The sequence below is a fragment of the Protopterus annectens genome, chromosome 1.part0 (genome assembly GCF_019279795.1).
Source record: "Protopterus annectens isolate FY-2018-M chromosome 1.part0, PAN1.0, whole genome shotgun sequence".
NCBI classification, from domain to species: Eukaryota; Metazoa; Chordata; order Ceratodontiformes; family Protopteridae; genus Protopterus; species Protopterus annectens.
The window spans coordinates 170389046-170405211 of NC_056725.1; positions in this window are offsets into that span (position 1 = coordinate 170389046).

The window sequence follows — 16166 nt, forward strand, 5'->3', positions numbered from 1 at the left end:
GTATGTCAGAGCATCATCATGGGTTTCAGTGAGCACAATATCCATTGTGGAGTGTGGGTGCTGGGTATACTGTCTTTATGCCATGGTACCCCCAGTACATGTGCCAAGGTCCACTGTATGAGGACCGCTGTCACCATCAACCATGCAGGTAACTGATGACACTATCCAGCCCAATGATGCATGTGCAGTGTGCAAAAAATCTGTAACAGTATGGACTTAATGACAAGATAGTCAGCACTGCTAAATCCAGGTCTCTCAAATGTGTCTTTGACTGTATGTCTTTATCAATGTGTATATGACAGTATATTATACTATGTATTGTCCATTAGCACCCAGTACATGCCCCATTGCCATACTGTACAAGGCCTGGTGATGTTCACTTTACAGGAAGCTCGGGACACACCTCACCCTACAAGCTTTGTGGTGTGTGCATTTAAGGCCAAACATATTAGTAGCAATAAGTACCTAGGTAGGGGTTCAACTCTCAGTCTTGCCAAGTAAGTGTATGTATGTGAAGGGATCTACTTCAGTTTACAGAAAATATATTTCCCAGACGATCATTTGTCCAAGAACTAACTGGCAAAATGTAACATTTCAAAGCAATCATCTTGTGGAAATTCATTCCATCAAAACTAGTAGTGGATGTGTAAATGCCCTCTTCCCTACTGTACAGCTGTACAGCGATACTGGAGTTGGTATATATGGTTGGGTGTGGTTGTTGTGGGCACAGCCACCCACATTGGGGTTATTGTTGTGCGTTTCCCCCCCACTTAGTGTGCTGTTATACTGTACAGTTTATTTTAAGAGGTTAAGTAGTTCTTAATCACACTATGTGTGGTTCTACACCACCTCACACCCTCGAAAGTGAGGAGCTGTGCCCCCCACATCAGCACACCTATGTTTACCAGCTCCAGGATTCAACTACATTGGGGAAGAGGACATATACCCTGGCAGTACCATTTTCAATGACATTAAACTGGCGGACTGATTATTTACTGATGTGATGTTTTGGCAATTTGGTCTTGGTAGAATTACATAGGCCAAACACAAAAGCCTCTGTGTGTGTGTTATTCACAAACATTTGGTGTGTGCCACCCAGTACACTTACCATTGTCCTCTGTAGAAGAGCTGCTTACATCAGCCACCATACACTCACCTGTATACACCCCTCAGACCTATCACCCATGTGGCACATGCAGTAACTGTTATACAGACCTGTTACTTGTGTTCAGCTGTAGCTGGGATATGACACATTCAATGTGCCACACCCCTTGTAGGAAAGGACAGCAGACCAACATCCTCCTGACACATAGACACCTAGAACACAAACAGAATACATCATGAAGACCACAATCAGTCAGTGTTAATAACAGCTATTATGCATCATGGCTGGACAGCTACACACCCTGACGTGTAAACATTAAACATTCCAAATGACAACACGTTGAACATCATTACATTGCTAAACTTTAGTAAATTCACCCTGTGCATCAGAACCATATTAGCATGTCCTTGCATCGATGGTATGGATGACAGGGATGTGGCACAGGTATCATCATATGCACAGGGTGTGGTGTGGGTTTGCCAGAGGCCTAGGCTGAGCTATTTGGTTGACATCATGTGTGTGGGTTAGGGGGTTCTTTATTAAATTGTATGTGCAGATGTAGTGTGTGTAGGTATGGAGGTGCCCTAGCTGTGTTGGTGATGTGTGTGTGTATGTATGCACACAGTTCTGCTATGTGGCTGCCCAATACAGGTGAATGTTGGACAGCTGTGGACCATACATGGCAGGGTGTACAGTTCACCATTTCTGGTCACGGACACAGGAACTGTGCCTGCCAGGGGTTGCACGGGTGCCACCAGGCACACCCAGATATGGTACTCTCCCCTGATGATGACAATTGTGTGCTGGATCCATGTCCCTGTTGGGACTGGCTAGGAAAACATGCACGTGGCCTGCTGTGTTGTGGTGTGGACAACACCCCCCTGCAGTGCTGGTGCTGGCACTGCCATTACAGGAGCGGCTGTGAGATGTTGTACATCCACGTAGGCCTGTACCTGTTGCTGTTGCTAACCTACATCCATGTGGCCAAGGCCTTACTTCCACAATATGCTCTACCACAAACACCACACAGTCGAGGATTCCCACCATCTCACCCAACTGTCTATCCATGACCTCTGCAAAATAATGGTGGGCATCTTCAAGATCACGGATATAGTCATGTACAGCAGGAAGAGTAGAACTCTGCAGCCTTATACTATCTCTGGTGTAACATTCCATATGTGCCTGTGCCTCCATGATGGCGCAAAACATGAGTCTGGTGACACCAGCTGTGGCACTTCTGCCAGGGGCATGATGGTCAGCAGCCCTCCTACAAGCACCCCTGTACATCTGCCTGTGTGGGACCTCACTGGTCATCCAGCTATGGCTGCTGTGTACAGACACACTTGCCATAGTCACCAACCACCAGCTGTCCATCATCTATGGACACTGGTGATGGGGTATGCATGGGCATTGTGACTGTATGCGGGGATGGGTTGGATAAACGTGGGATGGCAACCAATGGCACCGATTCAGCCCCTGACAACCCTGCCTGTGCCTCATTATGCCTATCAGCATTGTCAGAGTCTGTACAGACACTAACATCAGTTTGCCTGCAGGAGGGACCCTGACCCACCTTGCCACCTGTGAGAGGCAGACAAAAAATGTAAATTATGACCTGTACATTATGGTTTACTTACACACACACACACACACACACTTACAGGTGAGGTGGCACAAAGATATTACACAGACCTCTCATTATCCAAAAGTCAACATGCATGCATATGGCACTCAACAGCATGCATTTCAGCCATACTCAATCCTTGCTACCAACATTATACATCTCTGTGATGCATGAGTTGTGTTAGTAGATGATGCCCCTTCCCCTGGAACACACTGCACCCATGTACACAGTATTGTTGTGCACCTGTACAGCACACTGGCATGTACTGTGCACCATACCTCACAAGTGTACAGACCATTGCTAAATGTATATATGTGTGGCAGTTATGTTTGCTCTGCTGCTCACAGCCCCTACGTGTTTGTCTGACACATACCTGGGATGATATGAGAAATAATGTCAATAATTAATGCCTGACCTTTGATGTGCAGATCTCATCATCAGCAGTGCATGTATGTGTAATAAAATCCGGTTACATTGACAACTTTCAAAGCTTAACATGGATATAAGGAGTGTACACACCCTTGTTGACATCCCAGCCCCTTCTATGATATGCAATGAGGCCACAATACTGCATTCATTAACATTACACACTCCTGATATGTAACATATGACCTGTGCAATCCAATGCATTATCAAACTAATGTGTTAGTCATGCAGATGCTGAATGAGATGCATACAATATGTGGGTTGTATAACTGTGCACACCCTTAACATGATGGTTTGTTGAAGCACCTGTTAAGTGAACTACAGCAGTCACTATTCCTTGAAGGGGTATACTAGCATGGCCCATCTTCACTTGCCATTATTTGGTCACTCTTCCCTACAAAGGTCCCTCAACTCTGCCAGATTGCAGGGTGAGCTCATGTGCACAGCCCTTGGAGGTCACACAGTAGCTTCACTATTGCTGTAGAGTCTGGGTTACGTCTGGCACAATTCATAACATACAGCCATTCTTAGTGAGCTTTGGATGTATGCTTCAGTTCCCTGTTGTGTTTCAAGCTGATACCCCTCCCCCATCCTCAACCTTATTGCAGATGCCTGACAACTATGGGCCACACATGAGTGTTATTTTGCAGTGTTCCAAATTCCAAACACCATGTCTACTGGCCTAGTTCCAGCTAATGAACAGCAACCCTAAAAGTGTGCACTGGCACTAGCAAGCTAAAAATTGGGGATGGTGGCCCTGAGGTGGAGTGAGGTGTTGCTTGTGCACCACACGTATCTTTATGGATACTGTCTGTAGGCTTGAGCATGGTCTCATGACACCATTACACATTCCAACACATGTCTTTGGGAGACTTAATGTTATGATTATGCTACCTGTACAGATCCCTGGATGATGTTTCATGTGGGACAACTCTTCTGTCTGATTACCCTAACCAATAGGCCACACTTATGTAGAATCCAGACATTTGTTGACACAGGTACTGCACAGGCAGTACTTGCTAGACATTCCTGCAAGTCCCTCAGTGCTGCTGCATGTTTCTGGGCAGCCTCTATGACCAGTTTGCAACATGTTTTGTCATCTGTTTTGGATGGGCATCTGTTTATTTTCTACATTAATGTTGTCCCATACTTCATACACACATACACAACTGTCTGCACTGTTTGCCATGGTATATGCAGTGTTGATGTAAGGCTACTTTTCCCACTCCTGAGTGCTACCTTTCAGATATGGGATCCATTTCATGGTTTGTAAGATGTGTGCAAGCCACAGCTGCCTCTGTTGCAGGTGAGTGGGGAAATGTCACGGACATACTTCTTGGACAGCAGACCATTACTTGGTGTGACATTGAGGCCCTGTACTTGATGGCAGGTGTGTACTCAAGAAGAGTGAATGCTGTCAGTCCATCACAAGCTGCTTCTACAATATGTTATTTGGAGTGTGTGCACACATATGCTCCCAGTGTTTGGTAAGGTTTGCATTCCTTGTATTTCTTGTCCTAACATAGGATTCCATATTAGATATTCATTGCTCTTGTTAGGATCACATTACAGGTTGTAAAAGGTGTGGAATGTGCTATTGTGGTCTGCCTTTGTTTATATCAGGAACAGTTGTGAAGCCACTGTGGTGCAGCAGTAGCATTGTGGCCTCACAGCAAGAAGTTCTCCCGTTCAAGTGTCAGCTGGAGCACCTCCTGTGTGGAGTCTGCATGTCCTCCCTGTGGTTGAGTGGCATTTGAAAGACATGCGTAGAATGGGCGTGCCTTCGTTGAAGGTTGGGTGTCGAGCTGGCACCTCGGCACCCGTAAAAAAATTTACTGCTAATCATAAGTGAACCGGAGTTCCGCTGTGGTGACCCCTAACCGGGAAAAGCCGAAATAAGAACAAACACTGTTATATCCACTGTATAAGGGTAATGTTTCAGACATGTCCCTACTGTAGGCCATTTTTTTCCCACCATTGTGTTCATCTCTGTCCACACATCTTGCACTGACAGGTTGTTAGGTATACTGCAGGAATCTTACATAGCCTTCAGATATGCCACTGTGATGCAGTGCAGTTAACACTAACAAAAATGAACATGTACAGCATGCATTATGGGTAGGTGTGTTAAATGGGTGCATGGCAAATAGCATGGCCATAACATGGCCGGTGTATTGGCAAACCTGAACAAAACAACTCCATACTCACCAGCTACAGGCTGCTGCCCCAGTTGTATACCAGAGGGACCTAAATAGTTGTGTGAGGGAAGTAATGTCAGTAGCCATACCTGTGGCGTTGGTACAGGGTGGAAGCAGCATTTCAGCACATCGACAGTACAAACCCACAATACTAATGATTATGCACATCTGTTCATTACTACACCCCAGCAATAGACTATCTTATCTGACATATACATGTAGATACTTTACAGATAAAAATGGATAAGAAACAGTGGTCTAGTAATGTGCCCTGGGGCCTTACCCATGCTCCTCGTCCATTGTGTGGGTGGCACCCACCTCCACAATGCTGTCTTCAGCCTGCTGGCTTGTTTGGTAGGTGGGTGTCCCAAGGCTGGTGAGGAGCTCCTCAGCATGTGTCAGTGGGGGCTGGATGGCATGACCCCCATCAGTGGCTAGCTGGTCCCTCCTAACAGCATGCTGATGGGCATGGCGGATTAGGTCAGTGCAACAATGCTGCACCTGCTCATAATTTCAGCAGTGCAGCCCGACATCATTTATCCTGTGGTGAGCTTTTTCCACAGGGTGGTCCTCTTCTGCAGATCCTGGGCCCTGCGGCCAAATGGTATGCTATGATGCTGGATGATGAATTGGAAGGATCGTGAACACTGGCAAATGTTCCTGGAGCATTGCACCTGGAAGACATAAACAGGAAAAGAGGTCACAGGACCTCATATGGTTGTCCACATGCACATCAACAGTGGATATGTCTTGCAAATAATCCAGACTATACCATAACACTGTAAGCTATCATGGCTTTGACATCTTGTATTACACTCCTGGCCCTGACCTGTCCAGTTCCCCCAATGTTGGACACTTAATGGCATAATTCTCTATTCTTCATTCAGTTCTGTGTAGAGGGATGGCAGTGGCCATATTCCATGTGAATGGTGTGTGAATGGTGGCAAGTCTTTGTTTGACTGTAGTGTGTGATGGAGCTGTGAGCACATGCCTGAGTTCATGTAAGAGGCAGACTGTGATGTTTTCATGCCCCATGGAGACTTGCTGTTGTTGCCATCAGTCAGCATTACATACATGTTCACCTCTGATGAGGGGAAGGAGTGTGGTTGATGTGCATATCCCCCTGTACAAATGTTGTGGACAGGGTGCCACTGTTCCCACCTATCCTGTCTGATGTAGGTTGCCTGTATCCATGGCATGTGTGTATGAGTTGTGCTTTACCCCCAATACAGGCTGACTTGTGTTTCTGCCTCTGAGGCTGCCTACATATGTGGAGACATGGTTGTAATTGGCCTTGGGGGTTTGGATATGTCTGATTTCTAGTCATAGTCAGCCTTACAGGAAGTCACCTGTGAACCTACATGCTTGGTCAGATAGAGGTGCACTTACTTCCAAGTTGTGGTCTGCACCTCTGTGTCCCTGTATAGCCACTATAGTAACCTATTATGTGGATTGTGTCTTGCTGCTGTCCATCAAGGAGGATTACTCTATCGTTGATGGAGGCTGGTTGTACAGGTCAGGTACTGCTGATTCCATATAACTACAGTGGATATAAAGTGTACACACCCCTGTTACAAAGCATGGTAGTTGTGCAATTGAAACATGACCCCACAAAAGCACATGTCAACACAATCCCCACCTGTGATATGACCTATAGCCTGCTCAGTTCATTAGGGAACATAGCAACCTGTCCTGCAAAAACATATGGGAATTAATACTCAGTACAGTAAGCCAGCTGAATGTGTGTGCACACCCTTAAACTGATATGTTGTGTAAACACCTGCTAAGATGATTACAGCATCCATTTGTCTTGATTTGTACTCTAACATCATATCACATCTTCACCTGGCAATGGTTGCTCACCTTCCATGAAACACCTTTGATTCTTTTTCAATGCCAACATGGGAAATTGATGCTCCACACCAGTGGTCACCCCCTCATTGGTTAGGTCTGACCATAAGCTAATCACCATTGATATGCACATCCCACTCCCACCCCCCAGTAAGGAACCATCTGTAAAAAAACTTCCCCAAGGCCAACTTCATGCTACTCACATCAGAAGTGACAAACTTCATGACACCCATGCAGATGGAAACTGAAAGTTCAACTGCTGAATCCTACACTAAAGCATTGTATGAGTACATCCACTTGTGTGTAAATCGTGCCATTCCAAATATAACCAAGATGCTCTCCTCCAACAAAAGGAAGCAAATCTGGTGGTCCCCTGTCATAAACAAACTATACAACAGAAGGAAGAAACTGTTGCAGAAAAGAGGAAAATCCCAGGATGCAAAAAACTCCCTTACCAGCTTCAGTAAGAAGCTGAGATCCCTCATAAAATCCTCCAAAGCTAGTTACAAAAATAAAATTGACAAAGATTCCAAAGACAACCACAAGGCATTCTATTGCTATGTCAAGAATCTAAATGGCAATGCTCAGATCTACAACAGAATGGCATTAAATATACTGATCCCAGGGACATTGCTAATATCCTGGCAGATTGATTCAGTAACGACTTCACCCCTCATTCACCCCTTAAAGGGCCAATCTCAATACCGAAAGATTGCCAAATTCTGGTAATCACGGCCACACAGGTAAAATCCGCACTCTCCAAAGCTAAGAATACAGCATCCATGGGACCAGATGACATCCCAGGCTGTGTACTACATGAACTACAAAATGAACTGGCACCTCACCTAAGTGTCATGTTTAATCATAGCCTCACCTCAGGCTTCGTGCCCACTGAGTGTCACACAGCTACATTTATCCCACTCCACAAGGGGGGATCCACCTTGGATCCTGGGAACTACCATCCCATCAGTCTGACAAGCTTGTTTTGCAAGTCCATGGACTGTATTATCATGGAACTTATAAACAAAGACATTGGCAACCTTCAAACACTGAACCCCACCCAGTTTGGGTTCATGAAGGGCTGATCATGTCTCCTGAACCTGATTGACTTCTTCAAATCAATCTCCAGAGCCGTTGACGAGGGTAAGGCAGTCCACACAGCCTATCTGGGACTCACCAAGGCCTTCAACACCATCCCCCACTCTGGAATCATAGATAAACTTACTAAGCTTGGCATAAATCCCTACGTCATTCGATGGGTTGCCAACTGGCTTACTGACAGAACCCACACTATAAAAGTAGCCAACTCCAAATCCAGCTCCAGACAAGTGACAAGTGGAGTACCTCAAGGTTCAGTCTTGGGACTGCTCTTGTTTGGCATCTACTTCTCTAACGTACAGGCCAACACTAAGGGACTCTGGCTAACAAGGTTCACAGACAGGTTCATAGGTAAGTACTAGGCTATCTGCCTGAGGGCGTCTATAAGCCTAGCCAGAATGTGTTGGCTTTCACCACCCCCTTAGAGTAGTTCCCTGTGCCTCTGTCCAGCAGAGTCATTAGTTTCCTGCGCCTCTGTCCAGCAGAGCCACTGCAGTGATCCCTGGGGTAAATTTTCTATTTCCCATCCACTCGTCAAGGTTTCTCTTGAAGAATGTTAGTGAGGAGCCCTGCCTAATGTAGATTGGAATCCTGTTCCAAAGCATGTGGAGTCTCTGGGACAGTAATCTATCCCTCCAGCATGTCATATTTATTGTTGTGGTGAGGTTTAGATCCTTAGAGTGTGTGGCTCTCGGGGATTTGGGTTTTTTAGGTGGAGCATGTCCATCAATTCTGGATTGGACATGGCCTTGTATGTCAGGCAGAGATCATCTCTGAGTAAGCGGTATGCAACTGAGTACAGCTGGAATTTCTTCAGACAGGCTGCATAGAGCATCTGCCTGAGGCCAGTAATCCTCTTGGTGATGTACTTCTGTGGTCTTTCCAGCTGTTGCAGGTGTCTTGTAAGGTACATTCCAAATGAGGCATTGTACTCTATGATGGGTCTGATGAGTGATGAGTAAAGGGGCACAATAACCTCTTTTGTTCTAGATGCGAACCCTTTTGTGATTAGGTGGGTGTTAAATAAAATAAAAGATCAATACACAGGAGGTTCAGGTTCAAAAGTTTACTAGTGTACACCAGGAGGCAAAAAACGTACAAGTACAGAATTTTGTCTGACATGAAACAGGAAGTACACAATTTTTATAGTTTCTTACATTTAAGTTGTGCCCACCTTACTGATGTGGTTAGTCACAGGGCATCTACATCACTTTAGCTTACAGTATTCTATTCATAAAATAATGCTGATGCTGTGTATTTAAAAAAAGTTTTCCTCTGGTAACAATACGGCCTTGCTCACCACCTGGTCAGACATAATGTCTTTTTGTAAAGTTACTTCTTCAAGGTTCCAGGCTGGTTCAAATACAATAGCAGATTCAGTCTTTTAATACACTTCTTTGTTCCCCTGTAACACTTTCCCAACAGCTGCATGTTATCTAGTAACACATACACAAGGCCAATCATCCCAGCAGGAAAGAGCAGAAGATTTCATTATTTCACATATTTAATTTCCTGACCCAGCAGATAATCACTTGTGAAAAGCATAAACGTTAGAACTTGCTGAGCTAGCAGCTGCCAGGGTCAGAGGCCAACTTGCAACAAGGCACACTGCAGTTTCAAAAACTTCTTGCAATTACATATGAATTCATTCTTTTTTCTATATCATTAATAGAATAAAATGCATTACATGCTACTTTGCTTTTAAACTAACACTTCACATATATTCAAATACATATTTCTCTAACATTTTCCCTCCTGTTAATACTTTTTATTCTATTTTGAAGTATGCACAATGTCATTTCGTCTCCTAACCTCTTCCACTAAGGATTTTCAGCTAGGTGAGTCATTTGATCTATACTTCAGAAAAAGTTTCATCTGAGATTAATTTTTCAATCTCAATATCTTGGTACAAAGTTTCAGTAACAGATACATCAATAAAATCTTTGATTAATCTTTTTATGCAGGGAATTCCACAACAAACACATGCTCCTAATAGGAGTAAACCTGCACAAATAGCAATCAGAATATTCATTAGGATGGAACCCCACCCCCTAAATAAATTCTGGAAGAAGTCCACCAGTGGGTTTGGGCCTGGTTCAGTTATGGCTGATACCTGCTGAATTACCTCTAGGTGATTATTAATTTCATGCCTGTTGTCCGGAATGAATGCACAGCATTCTTCTTTGATAAGCATGCACGTACCACCTCTCGCCGCTAGGGTGAAGCCAAGAGCCATTTGATTTTGTAGCACAACAGTTCTCATTGCATTCAGTTCATCAGTCACCAGTTCTAGGGCAGAGAAAGTTGCATTACTCATTACTTCGAGAAGTTTTGACAGCTTCCTCAACTCCCAGATTGATTTGACTGCTCCATATGCTGGGAATATTCCTGCCGAAGATATAATACTGTCACTCAAGTCCATATGAGTCAATTTGCTTTTGTCCTTTACGGTATTATGGTCTTTCCAGCCAGCTTCGATCCGTACTACTGGATTTACAGGCTTCTCGACTGGACCTTCAGGTTTCTGGACTGCTTCTCTCACGTTTCGTATCTTACCCAAAGGTAATTCTGCAGTATGTCTTATGGCCGGAACCAGATAACCCAAAAAACAACTGCCGGACCAATTCTCAGGTAGCCATTTGTATGCTTTTTTCCCACAAATAAAATAACAATTTTCTACTTTAGTACTAATATGTGCCAGCCCTGCATGAAACATTTTCTTATCTATGATAGATAACTGTTTAGTTAAAACAGGATTTTGTCGTATTTCACCCAATGTCGTTTTCATTGAACTCGGATATGAATCATAGTTGGTATTACAGACAGTATCCCCATTCCTAACTTTAATGTAACATTTATAAGTAATGGTTATATTACAATTGCTCCACCCTACCTGGAGAGTGTCATTCTTATAAAAACATACAATTCCCTTTTGTGTGACAGGTAAAAACAAAGCTATTTTGTCCTGTGATCTCATAGTCCCTGTGTCAAAAAGCAAATTTTCCCAAGTCTCATTTATCCCCAGAGGGACAGCAGACATTAACAGTCCTCCATATGCTGTTGGTATAGCTGTACAAACCCAGCAATTTTAAATGTTCATAGCCTCTGCATATACACGCTTCATGGCTAGGTATGTGTTAAAATTTGGATGCCAGTCTATAGATGTTTCGTCACGTCTTCCCACTTTCAGTTGTGTGGTTGAGTGTAGGAAAAACCACAACAAGAGGAAAATTGTCACAATTATAGTTAATAAATGCATACTCAACAAAATAATTATGCAACATCTCTGGGGTTGATCTTCATTTCTATTTGCTTTATTCTTGGCCATTTTGCCCTTGTTGTATATCAGTCACAAAGTTTTTATCAAGTTGAAAGTTCTTTACCGGTTTGCAGTGTGTCAAATGGACCCAGGACGTCCTCTCAGCCACTCTGACTGCAGTAGGTGTTGCCAACAGTACCTGGTACGGTCCTTCCCACTTTGGACTCACCCAATTCTTCCTCTTCGTCACTTTTAACCACACCCAAGTTCCCAGAGCCAGAACTGCTTCCACCGGTCTGGTCTGTTCTTTATCTGAAAAAGAGTTAAACTGCAAAACAGATTTATTTGTTAACAGTTTCCTCATATAACTAGCTAATAAACTGTCAGCCTCTTGCTCTGCAGGCATAAGAGCTTTCCACTGAGGCACATAATATGCTCTCCCAAAAACCATTTCGAAGGGAGTCAAACCCTTCACGTTTGGAACCATTCTCATACTCAGCAGTGCTAAAGGCAAACAGTATATCCAATTCTTCTGGGTCTCATTAACTAACTTCCTAAGCTTACTCTTAAGGATCACATTGTACCTTTCCACCAGTCCTGCAGACTGTGGGTGGTAGGCACAATGATTTTTCAAGGAGATTCCAAAAAATCTTCCAAGTTGCTGGATTGTCTGGTTAACAAAATGTGAGCCATTGTCACTATAAATCCTTTCCGGAATGCCAAACCTAGGGATTACTTCTTTTATCAGGGCTTTCGCCACTGTTGCTGCATCCGGATTTTTGGTTGGAAAAGCTTCTACCCATTTAGAAAACAAATCTACAATGACTAGGCAATATTTTTTCCCTTCACACTTATTCAACTCTATGAAATCCATACAAATAGTATGGAACGGATATGGTGGTACAGGAAAGCTTCCTTGTTTAGGTTTAAATGCCCCTTGTGCATGGTGCTTGTTACAAGTATGACAAGCTGCACAAAATTTTTTTGTGTAATTTGTGAATCCATATGTTTGGAATATTCGGTTTACTAACTGTACCATCCCCCCTTGTTGAGACATGGCACTGCCCATGGCTCAACAAAGCTGCATATCTAAATAAATTAGACGGCAATATCGTTTTTTTTCTCTTTGGAAATGTACAGTCCATTTTCAAGAATTGCGCCTTGTTTTTCCCATTTTTGTTTTTCTGCTTTTGTAGTAAGCATCTGCATTGTTTTCAACATGTCTAAATCTAAAATCTCAGAGGATTGTAATTCCTCATTCAAAAGTAAAGTTTCTGAGTCTGAGGCCACTTGCTTTGCAGTTGCATCAGCTCTCGCATTGCCTTTCGAAATCCTATCCTGTTGTTTTGTATGAGCTACACATTTGCAAATAGCTACTTTAGTAGGCAACTGGATAGATTCTAATAATTCCAAAATAAATTGCGCATGATTAATTGGTTTTCCACTAGATGTTATCATTCCCCTATTTTTCCATTGTTGAGCAAATACATGTACTATAGAGAAAGCATACTGACTGTCAGTATATATGTTTACACATTTGTCTTTTGCTAAAGTACATGCTCATGTTAAAGCTATCAATTCTGCTGCTTGTGCAGGCAAGTTATGTGGTAAGGGTTGGGCTTCTAAAATTTCAGTGTCTGAAACTACTGCATACCCCACTAGATTCTTCCCTGTAGGGCCCCTTCTGCATGAGCTGTCCACGTAATATGTCACCTCGGCATCATCCAAGGGCATATCTGTGAGATCTTGTCTAGGCAAGGTTAACTGTTCAATTTCCTGCAGGCAGCTGTGCGGTGTGCCATCTGCAGGAGTTGGGAGTAATGTTGATGGATTTAATGTTGTACATCATTCAATTGTCATATGAGGTTGGCTCAGCAGTATAGTCATACATGAAAGATGTCTATCAGGAGAGAGATATGCTACTTTTTCTTGCAGTAAAATTATCATGACTGCATGAGGCACTCTCAATGTGAGAGGGTGGAATAATACCACTGAGGCCGAGGGCTGTACTGCCATTGCAGCTGCGACCACCGCTTGTACACAGTGAGGCAAAGATCACACCACTGGGTCTAACTGTGATGAATAATAGGCTATGGGGCGTTGCTTATCCCCATGTTGTTGCGTCAGCACTGACGTCATATATCCTTGCTTACAATCTACGGTCTGAAAGAACCATTTATGATAATTTGGGAGTCCTAAAACTAATGAAGAAGCTATCAACTGCTTCAATCTGCAGAAAGCCGTTTCTGCTTCAGGTGTCCATTGTAATAAATCTTGTGCTGCCATTGGTGTTTTATATATCAAGTCAGTCAGTGGAGCAGATTCCAAAGCATAGTTTAGTATCCAACTCCGACAAAAATTAGTTGTCCCCAAGAAGGATATAATTTCCTTCTTGGTTGCTGGTTTGGGTGCTTGTAAAATTGCTGTCTTTCTATCCTCGTCTAATATCCTACCTTCATTGGATATCACATATCCTAGGTATCTAACTTGCTTTTTCCAGAGTTGTAACTTACTTTTTGTTCACTTTGTGTCCTTGTGTTGCTAAGAATTTCAATAGTGCTACAGTATCTTCCCTGCATTGCTGCTGGGTGGGGGCTGCTAGCAAAATGTCATCTATGTAAAGTAGAATTTGACTACCTCCTGGTGGGGTAAACCCTGCCAAGTTGCTAGCCATTCCTTGTGCAAATATTGTTGGGCTCTCACAATATCCATGTGGTAGTCGAGTATAGGTATACCTTTTACCCTGAAATGTAAATGCAAACCAGTACTGACTATCAGAATGTATAGGTATTGAAAAGAAAGCATTACTGATATCTACCACAGAGAAATATTTCTGTTGCGGCTTTAAGTCATTTAACAAAGTATGTGGGTCTGGCACCGTGGGTGCTCTGGGTATCACTGCATTGTTTACAGCTTGTAAATCTTGAACCATCCACCATTCCCCATTTGCTTTTTTAACAGGAAATAGGGGTGTATTACATGGTGAATCAGGAGATTCTACCAGTACTCCTTCCCTGAGTAATACTGCTGTTATAGGCTTGATTCCTATTTCTGCATCTTTCCTCAAAGGGTATTGTCTTTTCTGTGGCCTAAATGCTGACTTTGGTGTAATTGTAACTGGTCCTGCTGTTCGAATAAGTCCTACGTCTGACTTGCCTGTTGACCAAAGAGTCGTTGGTATCTCACATAAGGCTTTCTCTTCTTCTTCTAATAAAAAGGCTAATCAGCTGTCCTTGCTAGATTGCAAGTGTACAGCCGGATGCGTCTGCGTCAACCAATTCAACTTTTGTTTCTGTATCCCCTGTTCTGACAATTCTAAGTCAGTCTGTTTTTCCCATCTTGTTACCTTCTCTCCTAAGTCTGCCCATTTTACGTTTTTGTTCTTTGTCAAGCTGACATGTGGCAATCGATTTGATCTATATAATGCAAGGAATTCTTGAGGTAATGAACAGCTAACCACACTGTTCCCCTCAGTATCCCAATACAAAGTACGTAATACTAATCTAGTTTCATGATTTTTGAACAATTCTTGCTCATATTCTCTATCAGGTCCTGGCGTATTACAGTAGTATAGAGTACAGTGTAACAAATGCTGTCGATCAGTGTCAAGGGAGGGGGCTTTACTGATGGCTACGTTCATCAGTTCCTCGGTTACTGCCCCTGGACCAGTCGTAACTAGGTCCTGGCTGTACCAATAAAAAGTTTCACCCTCCGATCGCACCACAAAAGTATCCATTTGTCTCTGTGCCTCCATACCCTGCACAGTTGGAACTACTGCTATGCCAAATATCTGCATAAGGTCCCTACCTAATAGGTTCACTGGACATTTTGCAAAAACAACAATCTTACTTCTTTGAGTCATACCTGAAACAGGGTCAGTTATTACTATATCATGGGAGAGTGGATCCTGGTATAGCTGTCCATTTGCAGCTTTCACTAATATATAGTCAGGTGATTCAGAATGTTCTAGTAACTTGGAGGGGTGTATCAGGGTCCGTGATGCTCCTGAGTCACACAGGAATTTGACTTTCCTTCCCTTCACCACAAGTGTAACTTCAGGTTTTGTGTCTGCTAAGTAAAACTCTAGGCTCAATAATGCTAAATCCAAAATTTCACTTTCTTCATCCTCCATATCTATTTGCATTTCCTCTATTCCTTCTATCACATTTACATTTGTCCTCTGTTTATTAACTTCTCCTGATGATTTCTGACTTCTGCATGATGTATCTTCACTATCATATAGTCAGTCCTCATCTCCCTTGTCTTCTGTGATTACCTTCTTATTCTGTTTATAATCCCTCGCTAGATGTCCCTTCTTCCCACACTTAAAGCATTCACCTCTCTTTTTCCTTTCTTCAAAATCTTCTGACCATTTGTCAGACTGTTTATTTCCCTGGGCATTTTTCTTTCCCTTTTTGCCTGACTGTAACACAAATACTTCAGCTCCGTCTTCAGCAGTGAAGACTTGCACCTTCTTTTTCTTCTTGCTATTAAAATGTCTTTCAGCATGCCTAGCATATTCAAATAAGGCTTGTAGCCTACTTGTTCGATGATCTATCATATGCTTTGTAATAAAGCTACTGATAGGTGCAATGCAACCTTTTA